Source organism: Dermacentor albipictus, chromosome 2, assembly GCF_038994185.2.
Source record: "Dermacentor albipictus isolate Rhodes 1998 colony chromosome 2, USDA_Dalb.pri_finalv2, whole genome shotgun sequence".
NCBI lineage: Eukaryota > Metazoa > Arthropoda > Arachnida > Ixodida > Ixodidae > Dermacentor > Dermacentor albipictus.
Window position 1 is genome coordinate 32,927,522 of NC_091822.1, and position 13,490 is coordinate 32,941,011.

Below are 13,490 nucleotides of genomic sequence, written 5' to 3' on the forward strand. Positions count from 1 at the left end.
GGCGAATTCCGATGAAAACTGGCACTCAGATTGTTCGAGCCAAAGCCAAATGTCCAATACTGCTCACCCTGGGTTCGCAAAAGCGCGTACCTCTTTTGACATAGTAGGGAATTTTGTGCAGTGATAACGCACAAAGCCGCCCAGCAACGAGACCGAGGTGTCCCAGCAATTGTTCCCAGCAACGAGTCCATAACAATAATTTGATAGCATCGTTAATGTGTGGATAGCAACTACCGAACCAACAATTGGTAAGCATTTGAGGCTTCGTGCGTGCGTGCATGTGTCTGTGTGTGTGTGCTTGTGTGTGTGTGTGTGTGTGTGTGTGCGTGTGCGTGTGTGTGTGTGTGTGTGTGCGCGTGGGCTAGGAAAGAAAAAAAAAGTATGGCAAGCTTTACCAATTCCTTTTTTTCTAGTTCAATGCAGAGTTACGTGATGTAACGTGGCATGGTTTTCGCCGCTGTTTCCGTGGTGTTGCGGGGCAAAAGACGCACTGGTTGTTTAATTTCTGTGCGTTTGTTACGCGCGTTCTTACCCGTCTCTGTGTGTGGCTATAATTGGAACGGATACGAAGCGTCTGAGACGACGTGTCTGATCGTCACGCTCCCCAACATGAAGAGGCTTGTCCTTTGGGGGTGTGTGACGGAATTATGCACCAGTGCAAATCCCACTCTCCTTTCTCCTACGTTCTCTCCCTCTATACCAGGGAGTGGTATAGATTCGAATTCCTCTGTGCAGTTTGGCCAGTTCGTTGTCCAGTGTGTTGACACGACGTGACCTACGTTCCCACTACTTCACCAGTGAGTGGCATTTCCACCTATTTCTCTGTGTTTTCCGTCTGTGCGTCTTGTTTATTTAGTATTTTTTTCCTATTTTTTCCGCTTCCTATCTTCTCCTCTTCCCTTTTCATTCCCTGCTCCCGAAAGAGTGGGCAGGCGTTGTGCCCCTCTCAGTCGCAGTTGTCAGCTTACTCCCCCTTGTTTGTTTTTCGTGTTTGTATGCTTCCATAGCAAATAATACTAATATTATGAATGTGTGGGCTGATTTCAGTATAGTTGAGAATGACTCATGAGCCTGGCGAAAGATACGTAAGGTCACATGACGCCCTTTCCCACGTGGTTTAACGCTCACTGCGTGTGTACTGTCGCATAGCTTTGCATTTTCCAGTTCGCTTATTATCCATATCACCATGGTTTGTAATTAGTCATGGTCTGACTAAAGCTACGTGATCTCACGTGACTCTTTTCCACTTGGTCTAAAGTACGCGAAGTGCGTACCATTGCAGATCTTGTTCGAAGCCCGATCGTTTGATATCCATGTCAGTATCCTGGATATCATCATGGTATCATGGATATGTCGGAATCATGCATGGGCTAGCGAAAGATAGTTAGGTCACATGATTCCCTTTCGCACGGGATTTAACGTCAACTACGTGTACACCATCGCATAGCATTTAATCTTCCCGCTCGTTTGATATCAATGTCGGCATGGTTACTAATTACCCATGGTCTGGCTAAAGATACGTGATGTCACGTGACATTTTTCACATGGTATTAAGTACGCGAAGTGCGTGATATCGCAGACCTTATTCGAAGCTCCATTTTCTATATCGTAGTCAGGATAATTGGGAATGAGGCATGGGCCAGTGAAAGATACGTGAGGTCACGGAACCGCGTCTCCCACGTGATTTGACGTTCGCTATGGGAGTACCATCGGATAGCTCTTGCGATTCCCGTTCGTTTGACGCCCATGTCACTGTGTTTGTAAAACACATGCGGGCTTCCGAAAGATACCAAGGGTGCCGTGACATCCTTCGCCATGTGATCTAGTTTACGCTTCGTGGGTACTATCACAAAGCTCCTTAGAAGCTCGATTGTTTGGTATGCATGCCAATATGAATGAGAATCAGGAATATGCTGGCGAATCTTACGCGAGATCCCGTCATACCCTCTTCCACGTGATCTCAGGTGCGTTACGTGGTAATCGCAGAGATTATTCGAAGGTCTTTCATTTCATATCCATGTCAACGGGCCTTTTAGAAAACAGAACGATGAGAGGTCACGTGACGCTCTTTTCAGCCTGTTCTTATCAGCTTACGAATCAGCAGTTTGTTGCTGGATGCCCCTTTGTTTTAATGCATGCTAGCAAAGGCATCAAATAGCTACGCTTTTCACGACCTGAAGGTGGCAGTAATATAGTTACTGTGTACAGGCGAATAAGGCAGCTTTTCATCCTGCGGCGAAATGATTCCGATGGATGGATGGATGGATGGATGGATGAATGGATGAATGGATGTTAAGAGCGTCCCCTCTGGAATGGGGCGGTTGGTTGCCTCACCAACCTCTTGCTCTTATACTGCCTAATGACCTACCTTGGTTGAAAAAGAAAAAAAAAGAAAGAAAAACAGTATGCACTCGCACAACCAAAATTTCTGGCCCCCTATTGTGAACTTTGCTTTTGTACGTGTCCGTTTTTTTGTCGTTTCCCTACTTTTCTTCCCCCAATCTTCCAATCGGCTCTTACTAATCTCTAGTGCTAACATGTTTGCTTTCTTCAAAGTGTTGTTTACACTGGCTTTACTCAACAAAGTATAACAAAAACATAGACGTTTCGCCACCTATGCGGGTGGCATCGTCTGACGATGCCACCCGCATAGGTGGCGAAACGTCTATGTTTTTGTTATACTTTGTTGAGTAAAGCCAGTGTAAACAACACTTTGAAGCATGAGTTCCCCTGGCTTTTGGAACATTTTCTCATGTTTGCTTTCGCACTGCTCTATCTGAACCCAGGGGCTTCAAGGAGGCCAGTGGTGCCTAAATCAACCACTGGGCAGACGTCGTCACATTCTAATAAAACATGCTCCATCGTTTCCCTAGCTTTACCGCAGCACGCACATGCTTCTTGTTGCTTCTTATATCTAATATTACAGGTGCGTGTTCTAAGGTATCCCGACCTCGCTTCGAAAAGTAATGAGCTTCCCTTTGAGTTATCAGAAATTGTTTCTTTCATCATTTTGCTTTTTCCACTAAAGTAGTTACTCATTGGCCTGTTTCTTTTCCATTGCCGCCACCCAGCAGCTAATTTCAGCCTATGTGTCTTTCTACATGACGTTCATTGGTGCTGTGTTGCCCACCCTACTGGCCGCATACCTGCTGGTAAGCTGTCTAGATCTCTTCCTCCACTGTGAATCAATGTTTTTCCTCTACAGATACTTCAACACTCTCCCAGACCATTTACTTTCTTCCTTACTCCTCAGTCGTTCTTCATACTCAGTTTTACTGCGAGCTTCCCTCACTTCAAAACTAGTCCAGCCCATATCACCTTGCACAGCTTTATTTGTAGTCTTCCCGTAAGCGCCCAATGCGATGCGTCCCATAGGCCTATTGTTCCCATCGAGTCCTTATTGTACCCCTGCTTAAAAGCAAACAAACACATTTCCGAAAGTAAGTCCTGGAACCATTACACCTTTGCACGTACCCCGGAGCACCTCATACCTATTGTATCCGCATAGCACCCTGTGCTTCATTATGGCTGGATTTCTCTTCCCCTTTACTGCTATTCTTTTTTCATGTGTTTCCATATATGTACTGCCTTCGCTTATCGATATGCCATGGTATTTACTCTTACCTGAGGTATTTCCTGCTCCTGTATTGCCAGCGTGTGTTCCTTTTTTCCGAAACCGCATTTCCAAAAGTAAGTCCTTGAACCATTATCACGCCGGTCTACTACAGCGCCACCTGTCGCTGCAGCTGGGAATAAATGCTGGTAAAAGGTAAAATATTGGTGCAACACAAGGCCTCCGGGACTGGTAGTTATGGTTGTCGTGGAAGTCATGCATGTACGTACAGAGCTCGCTGATTGCTCGCTGTTGCCACGTTCACACATTCTGTATGTGCCCGGGAAACGCTGGCTTTCTATTGTGTGTGTGTGTGTGTGTTTGTGTTTGTGTGTGTGTTTGTGTGTGTGTGCGTGCGTGCGTGTGTGTGTGTTTGTGTTTGTGTGTGTGTGTGTGTCTGTGTGTGTGCGTGCGTGTGTGCGTGTGTGTGTGTGTGTGTGTGTGTGTGTTCAGTGAAACTTGGCGATTGCCGTTTTGGTTGATGCAACATGAGAGGAATTGCAAGCAACCCACCAAGCACAGTGCAGGTGCTCTTTCCGGGCTTCTTATCGCCGTGTGTTTCGAAATACTAAAAACATATGCGCGCTTACCGAATGGAACGAGTAGAAGAGTGTTTGTTTGTCTTCTGCAACCTAAGCGCAGTGCAGACGATCAGGAATACTGCATGATCTGCGGTTCAAAACGTGCACGCATAGAGCCCGTTTTGATGTGTACTAACAGTTTGTACTGTTTGTATTTTGTAAATAATAGTAATTTCATATGTTTTGAGACCAGTTTAGTTTAGAAATGCAGAAAGTTTTGCACAACCCGTTTAAATTACGTGCGCTAGGCACGCTGGTCGATTGCAGCTGCCTACTGGTGGCGCCATTGCAGAAGCGTCCCCAGTTCTGCCATTATTTCTGGTTGGACGACACACTACCCCGTTCCACTACACGATAATGTACTGTCCATATTAGTGCAATATTTCGATGATGTATAGCGCGGGAAAGGCATTTCTTTAGTACCATGACAATGCACTTCAAGAAAGCTCTTCAAGAAAACTCTTCAGTTATGTTTGGTCGGCGCAAAATTAGAACATTTCATCATTCTTTGAACTGCTATAACACCTCCGCAAATGCATATTTACTTTGCATTGAATTCACTCTCATTAGGATTGAAGTATGTCGAGCGTAGAATAAATTATTTGGTGCTGGGATTAAATTGACATGCGCTTCGACTAAAATAGCTGGCGCTTGGAATAATTTCAGGAAGAAAACATCTAGTACTGTTTTACAGAGCACAGTGATTTGGAAAGATAAATTTAGAGAACGAAAGGTAAGCAGGTTAGCGAGACAGGATATCTGGATCGCAAGAGCGGTTGCAAAAATAACTACAAATCTAATATAAGAGAGAAAGAGAGGTAATTTGGGCAGAAGTACAGATGAACAAATACAAGTGTATTCGAATATCCGGCTATCCGAATATCTGGTTACTACTAACCGAATAACCGATCACTCCAGTTATCCGGTATTCAAATTCGAATAACCGGTGAATCGAATAACCGGATAACCGGTTTTTCCGCAAAACCGGTTTGATGTCGCTGCACTAGTCTATAGACGTTGTATTGTTCTGACAGTACTTTCCCTCGCTGTATAGCAGGCATTTAATAATGACACATCTACTTGTTTGTCTTTATCGGGCCACACGTTTCACCACCAAACAAATGTTATCGCACAGCGCAGGACGCGCCTGCATGTATCGGAAGTTTCTGGAATGTTATCGATGCTTCCATCCACTGTCTGTGACCGAACCTTGCGTAATCTGATTGCATGTGTGCTCGACTTGAATAATATAGAACTTTTTGGAAGGCACGCGGGTCCCAGAGAATACTCAGGAACATTCGACGACTGATGTATAAAAGCCAACGCACTTGGCCCGCTGATCAAATTTTCGACGATCGCCGACTGCGTTCGCCGCTGTCGCCGTTCTTTGAGCGTAGCCTAGTTTTGAGGGCACAAGTTCACCTTATAAATCGCTAGTTTCGTCTTTCTCAGTTTGGCTGCTTTCTTCGCTGTCGCTACCACGTGACAATATTTGCAGTGGGTGAAGATCAGTACGCTATGCCGAATGTATTGGTCCAAGCATGGTGCAAATTAAGATACTGAAGGCCGGCGGCACAAATTAAATATATAGGCCGGCCACGCATGAAGTTATTATGGGATGCGCAACATGCTAGCGAGTGTGTTCCAACTGCGCAGCAAACTGCTACACCACCAAATGAAAAACACAGAAGTATACACACCATATGCCATGTCTTGAGTTTGGAACGCTGCATTTTTTTTACAGGTAGCTGGTTGATTTCTTTTCTTTTTCTGTTACTGCTGTTACGTCGCGTCTTTATGCTATAGGTTTAAACAAACACGACACACTTAATTGACTTTGCAGAATCAGAGCACGTTACCGAGGGAAGATATTTAAATTCCGGCAGTATGGAGAAATTTAAATGCGCGAGGTCAAACCGCACACTTGGTAGATGATGATCTCCGCTTGCTTTGGTGCATTCCCCTGAATTGCCTCAATAATTGTGAAGTCTGTGAGCTTCGTCGTGTTACTGCATATTTATTTCATGAGAGACTACAACAAAAGATCCTCCAAAGAGCATTAAACGTTTTTAATGACAATGCGTATTTATTCCATGTCTCAGGGATTTCAGTGGAAAGAACTCACATAGTACGGAATTCGTAATGACTAAAGACAGTCTGCACCGTACTTTTCTGTGCCATTTTTATCTAGCGCAATGCTTCCGAATTCATCAATGGCCGTCTGTTTCTCATTCAGAAGCTTGCCTTGAAACTTTTTTTAACATAGACAATATGTAAAATCTGCGCTGACTTCCTCAATCAATTATATTTGGAGAAGTCGGGTTGCTTTAGTTTGGCCACATTTGGGCAGATTAAAAAACATCTTGCTCTTCGGAATGTCTGGCGACAACTAGAAACTGTGCTCAATTCTTCTCGTTTCTTCTGTCTGTATCTGATCAGGGGGGCGAGGGGGGCGGCATGCTGGTAGTATGTGTCATCCCTAAGACTTGTCACAGAAAAGTCCATGCTGCTTCGCATGATGAAATGTTCTGGCACAACCGAAGAAACATCAGCGTTTTCCACCCTTCCTTTTTTCTCTTCTGAAAGTAACTTAACAGTTAAGGCTTCGGTCGCATGTTCCTAAGATTTACATAAAAGTCTAATGGTCCGGGAACTCTTGGCTGTTTGCACCGAGGCGGATCCTGCATGGTTCTCGTGTCTTTACGACATGGTCGACTTTGATAATGCCTAAGTTAGGTCAGAAGTTAGGATGGAAGTGTTCATCCTGTTCCTTACTTCCAAGCTCATAACGGCTAGAATAACCACAATTTCGTCGGTTCTTGCTTGTTTTGTGGCACACTCGACCAGTAATCGCTTTCCGATCTTCATCACAAACTCCTCTACCAAGGCCTTAATTATTGCTGCTTCTTGTCGGCGCCTAGGTTCTTAAATCATGTTACGTGAGTTAGAAATGATTCATGCAATCTCTATGCTCCGTTCTAGTGGTAAGATAAAATTGCCTTGCGTAGAATTAAAGCTATGCTCACGTAATGCTTAAATATCGGCGAGGTCAGTCCTTATCTTTGCTGTGGTAGTTCAAGTGCTAATTTCTTCAAAACGGCGCCGCAGACAGACATCAGCATGAAATGACGGTATGAACGCAAGCATTAATATGTATCTTCCCGTGGCGCCATTCAAAAAGAACCGAACCCTTAACAACTCACCTATCTGTCAATTTAAGGGCTCGTCATGTAGAAAGAAGAGAAACAATAGTGTAATTCAGCGCGAGCTCGCAGGGCGGGCCACCTCGGCTAACAGCCAATCACGAATGCACACGAGTTCTGGATGCGGGAGAACAAGAAGAGAAGAAAGAAAACGGGATTTTTACCTCCTTTTCTGAACACATAAAGTCTGCCCGACTCTTGGCCAATCCCCGCGAGTGGGTAAGCGCCAAACTCATCCAGGACATCATCATCATCATCTTTCGAGAAGAAGCCCGGTATGTGGCGTGGAAGAAGCGAGGTTGTTGAACCTCAGGACGTCAGGAGCGCCGGGCTGAGGAAGCGAGGCTGTCGGGCAGCGGGTTCGAACCTCAAGACGTCAGGAGCGCCAGGCGGAGAAGCGAAGCTGGCGATCTCCGGGCCCGAGCTTCAAGACTTCAGCGATGGTGCGGACTTTGTCCTACCTCCCGCCTGGGGTGGTCACGGATCATGGTGACACGCTGTGGAAGGCGACAATGTTCTACCCCTCCCCTCCTGTAACTGCTTTGCCTAGCTGCGGCTAATCCTAAAGAAGCAAGCAGTGACTCATGTGCACGCGACTGACGCCCTGCAGCTGTACCGCTACGCATGTCAAGTAATTGTGACCGGTCACGGACCTCACTGTTCTAAACGATTGTTTAGTAAGGTGTGAGAACATTTAGAGCTACAGGAACGTTTTTGTAAGTCATGGCGTCTCGTTTAGTGTGTTTGTGTTTTCCTTTGTCTTAAATATGTAAATCTTTCGTGAACAATTGGCTTCGTTGTTTATCTTCTGCACTGTGTATTCGTCTCAGTGGCGGCCAGAACGACTCGAATCGTGCAAATGTAAATACACCACTGGGCAAACAACCCCGTATTTACATGAGCAAACCAAATCCTAACAAATTGGCGTTCGCTGTGACAGGATGAAACCTTTTGTTCATAGCTGCTTGAGCGGAGAATAATGAACATCAGGTTAGTAGAGCTTATTACATTGGTTGAGCGCTTGGGGCTGCAGGGCCCGGAATTACGAAATTGGGCGCTCAAGCAAGGAGCCAAGGCGCATGAGGGGGATGCGAAGGCGCGTGAGTAACGGGCTGCCGAAAAAGAGGCGGCCAAACAGAGGCTTAAATTAGAACAGAATTTGCAGGCGGGAGAAAGTAAAGAACATGGGAAAGCGTCAGGTCACACGAACCAAGCCGAGATCTCAACATATATCAATGCACATAATCTTATCCCAATGAGCAGTGATTCTCGAGATGACCTCAACGCAAATTTAAAGCGCTTTGAACATGTAACCACGGGACAGGGCTGGCCAAAATAAAATATGGCCACTGATCTCTGCTTGTGCCTCGGTGGAGAAACAATGAAAGTGCTTGGTCATTTGTCGCCCGAAGACTCCCTGGATTATAACAAAACTAAACTAGCCCTGTTGTAACGGTTTGGTTTACAGCTGAGGGTTAACAAGAAAGATTTCTGCAAATTAAACCGCTTGATTGAGAAATCAGTAAGTACCACTCGGCTGTTCAGCTACTTCTACTACTTGGCGGAAATGGCAAACCAAGGGAAGACATTGAATGCGGTTCGAGACTTGATAGTTGCAGAACAATTCTTGAACAACTGGCATAGTAATATGGCGCTTCACCTTCGCGAGAAAAACTTCAAGACCGTGTCTGTGGCCTCGGAAGTAGCAGAGCACTATTTAGGGTCTCAGAGGCAGCGTGCTGCGCTGGTGTTCAAGGAGAAGCTTGAACAAAAATCCTGGAAAAGGAACGGAGGATAAGCAAGCAATGAAGTCGCAAGTCTGTTACTTCATAGGGGATAAGATGGGACACAAGACGTCCGGTTGCCGTGCGAAGATAAAACGCCCACATTGCGAATATTTCCGCAAATATGAACACGACGTGCTATCATGCAAGCGGAATGAACCTGGTGCCAAGGGCTCATCAATATGCTGCCTAATACCTCTCGGCCAGCAAAAAGATGCCATGGAAGGCATTGGAAGTGTCACCGGACAGTGAGATGGAAAGCCTTCGTCCATTGCTTTGGGAGTCTCACCGAAGAAATGTTTTGACACGCCGGTGTTAGAACGGGAGCTTTTTGGACAGACTGTATGGGTGCTGGAAGATACAGTAAGCAACAGTATAGTTGTGCGACGAGCTCTCGTACAGGACGAAGCAATGTTAGGCGCTGAGTCTATACTACTGGCTGATGGTAGCTCCATTAACGTTCCGGAAGAAAAGGTGAACATTTCATCACCGTACTTCTCCGGTATTTCGGTCGCAAAGTGCATGGGTAGTCTGTAGTATGATGTGGTCATTGTGAACGCTCCTGGATCATCCCAACCCGTGGAACCAGTTCCCAACTGGAAAGCGTCTTCGTTTACTTCTCCAGGAAGCGCAGCACCTAAAATGAATACATTGAAAGAAGATAGTGCTTCTCTGCAGGTTATAATGGGTGCCAAGATCTCGAAGCCATGTCCTCCAGTAGACGTTGGAGCTTTGCAGCTATCGAGAAAAATGTTTCGGGCAAAACCGCAGGAAAACGCAACACTTTACAATTTTACAATTTTTACGAATAAACTATGAAAAATATCCTGGGAAAAGGTGCAACTGCCCATTTGTTTTACCTGGGTAAGGGTGTGTTGTAGCGATCCTATCAAATGCGTCCGGGAAAGTAATGGTAAAAGCAGTGGTACCGAGGTGCCTGCGCCTCGATGTTCTTAACATGACGCCTAACAACTCATTGTCTTGGCAGCAAGGCGTTCGGAAAAACATGACATGGGTCCTTGGATCATTTTTGTGACTCGGCGTCCAAGAGGACGTTAAACGATTTATCAGATTGTGCGATGCCGGTCAAATAACCTTTCCACAGGATAGAGGGAGCAAGCCTCCGTAGGTTGAATTCCACTTATTGATACCTCATTCGAGCGCGTCGCGGTAGATATCATCGGCCCTTTGAGTTCAACATCGAGTAAGGGCAACCGGTATATACTCAGTCTGTTTGATTTCGCAACAGGGACGCCATCCCTTTACCTTCAATCGATTTAGCAACTGTAGTCGGAGGGCTGGTTGAGATGTTCCCAATGATTGGTTTCCCACGCGAGATTCTTCGTGACGAGGCATTTTGTTTTACGTCAGACTTGATTACAGAAAGAAATGATTTACTAGCGATGAAGCAACTGAGCTCAACTTCTTATCACCCGATGTGCAATGGAATGATGGGGCGCTTTAACAGCACCCTTTAGGTGAGGCTCTGGGTGCTATGCCAAGAAAAACCGAAAGCCTGGGATCGATATCTCGCCCCACTTCTGTTTGCCTATCGTGAGGCTACACAAATGAGCCTCGGCTTTTCGCCATTTGAACTGATATACAGACGTCAAGTACGAGGACCGCTGTCCATACTCAAGGATCTCTCGACAAGAAACCGGCGCAAGGGAGTTAATGAAACAACGTACGCATATGTCCACGACCTCAGGAGCCGACTATAAGAGACTTTGAATGTATCTCACCTGAACTTGTAGAAGTACTACAAGTTCCAACAGCCAGGCACCAGCCAGCCAGTCAAGACAACAGCGAACAGCCAGTCACGAAGGCACACGAATTCTGCAAGAGGGAGGAGAAGAGATGGAAAAAAAAAAGTGGGAGGTTTCTTTTCTGTCAAGAGAAAGATCGGTGGCGGGTGGTAGAAGCGAGGCTGTCGGAATGCGGGTCCGAACCTCAGGACATTAGGAGTGGCAGGCTGAGGAAGCGAGGCTGTCGGCCTGCGGGTCCGAACTTCAAGATACCAGGAGCACCTGATGGAGAACCGAAGCTGGCGGGCTGCGGGCCCAAGCTTGAAGACTTTAGCGACGATCCGGACACGGTCCTACCTCCACCCTGTGGTATTCGCGGACGCTGGCCACATGGTGCAGAAGACAAAATTTTTCTACCACTCCCCTCCTATGACTCCTTGGCCGAGCTGCAGCCAATTCTAATGAAGTAAGCAGCGACGGATGCTCACGCGACCGACTCCTTGCAGCTGCACCACAACGCATGTCAAGTAACTGTGACCGGTCACCAACCTTACAGTTTTAAATACCTGTTTATTTTGTGTGAGAACATCTAGAACAGTATTAGTGTTTTTGTTAGTCACGGCATCTCGTTAACTGGTTTGTCTGTGTTTCGCTTTGTTTAATTATATACGTGTTTCGTTTACAATAAGCTTCATTGTTTCTCTTCCCCACTTTGTATTCGTCTCAGTGGTGGCCAGGACAATTCTAATGGTGCAGGTGTGAATACACTACCGCACGAAGAATGCCGCATTAACGTGAGCAAACCAAATCCCAACAGGGCTGTTGCGTAGCTCATGTTGGTAACCTTGAGGTAACATTTTCGGCTCTTACCGCCAGGTAGTTGCACAGCTACTTTACCTACGCTCACATCTAAAGACTCATTTGATTGAATTACTTATTCGAATTGCTTACCATAAAACTAGCCACCCTGCAATACCTCGCTAAAATACTTCGGCATGTTGCTTCGGTTATGCCACTTGAAATATTCCTGGCGTTCGCGCAGGACTTTCTTCTCGGTATGTCAAGACGCTGGGCGGTATCTCTGAGAACTGTTATTCGGATGAAGGTTTTGTTAGCGCTATAGAATTATTGCACTGGTTCGCGTGTCTGAATGTGTCATCTAGGTCAGCATCGGCTACATGTTCTATCGTCCAGCTCACTGAGTGCCGCCTTTTTAAGTAAAAAAATGGCTGTGGCTTAGGTAAGGTTAAGCCCAGGATGCGAAGCATACCAGCCTTTATTTTAGTTGTTGAACCACTGTTTAGCCTGGTGAACTGCTGTTGCTTGGCTATATTTGGTTCGGCTAGACGAAGAAACAACTCATGCATTACTGCTTCGCCTTCAAGAGTGGAACGCGACAGCGTTCCCGTCGACCCGCCAAGGGGTGTAAGACAATGGGCTACAGGGCAGCGACTACGCGCCCCGCATTGGACGCGGTGAGCGTCGAGCAAAGCAGCGTTCGGCGCGGCAACGAAATGTGCGCCTGAGCAAGAGATGCACGCCTTAGAAACAGCTCGTTTCTAAGGCAACACCGCATTCACTAGAGGCGCTTTTGTACCGCTTTCAAAGCATCGTACTCGTGGCTCAGTGGTAGCGTCTCCGTCCCACACTCCAGAGACCCTGGTTCGATTCCCACCCAGCCCGTCTTGCAAGAGTTGAACCAAAGCCTCTTCTCCTCTGTCGTGACGTCACGGTGTCACGTGGTTTCATGGCGACGCCGCCGCGCCTGAGGAGCTGGGTTGAGCTCTCGTAATATGCTTCGCATAAAAAAAAGAAGATTGGGTTGGGCTAGTCAGTTCACCGGCTGGGATCTCTGATCCGAGGAAGCCTCGTTCATCACTGGGATCACGATGGTCGTGGACCGGGGCCTGCCATTCTTGTCCAGCTTCACGGGTGCGAATCCTTGGCACAAGGAATAGCTGACTGCACGAGGACAAAGCAACTTGTTCCTGCAACGTCTCCAAGTATCGTTGATTAGCAACAGAGAGCACAGTAAACTAGTGCTACTTGGGTACATCAGCTCTTTCATGTCGATGATAATTTGTGTAAGGAAACTATGATGGTGCCATGCCTTCGTTTGAGTTGTTCAGTGTTGAACCTCGGGGGTAAGGTGCACAATCAAACAGCTGAACCTCTTCTGCGTTGTAAGGCTCATCGGCTTTTCACCAGGCTTTGTTCATCACCAGGGGCCTAAACGGTAGACCTACTCAATCCTAGTGATGACACGTACCCTAGTGTTGAAGATTGAGAAGCGAAACAGTTAAAGATAGACTCGCTTATTGGAGGCATTAAGTATAACACGCAGGAGAGGAATATTGCCTAAGAAGTTTCCCTCCGCTCGGTGCTGTCTTTCTTCGTTTTCTTCTCTTTAACTCTTCTGTATGATTTTGAATAAAGGCAGTTGGACATGTTAGTGTAACATCTCCCTTGTTACCAAAAAAGAGAAAGACAGAAGGAGAAAGAGAGCTGAAACAATTACACAGCTTTCGCGCTCCTACATTATCCAGTGCCTCTATGCCTTTATT

The 13,490-nt window shown here is 46.3% G+C and overlaps 1 protein-coding gene across 2 annotated transcripts in view; it reads left to right on the forward strand.

The window, feature by feature from the left end:
* LOC135916613 (cyclohexanol dehydrogenase-like) overlaps window positions 1-13,490 on the forward strand; it is a 61,237-nt gene that overhangs the window by 47,269 nt on the left and 478 nt on the right. The window lies entirely within an intron of this gene.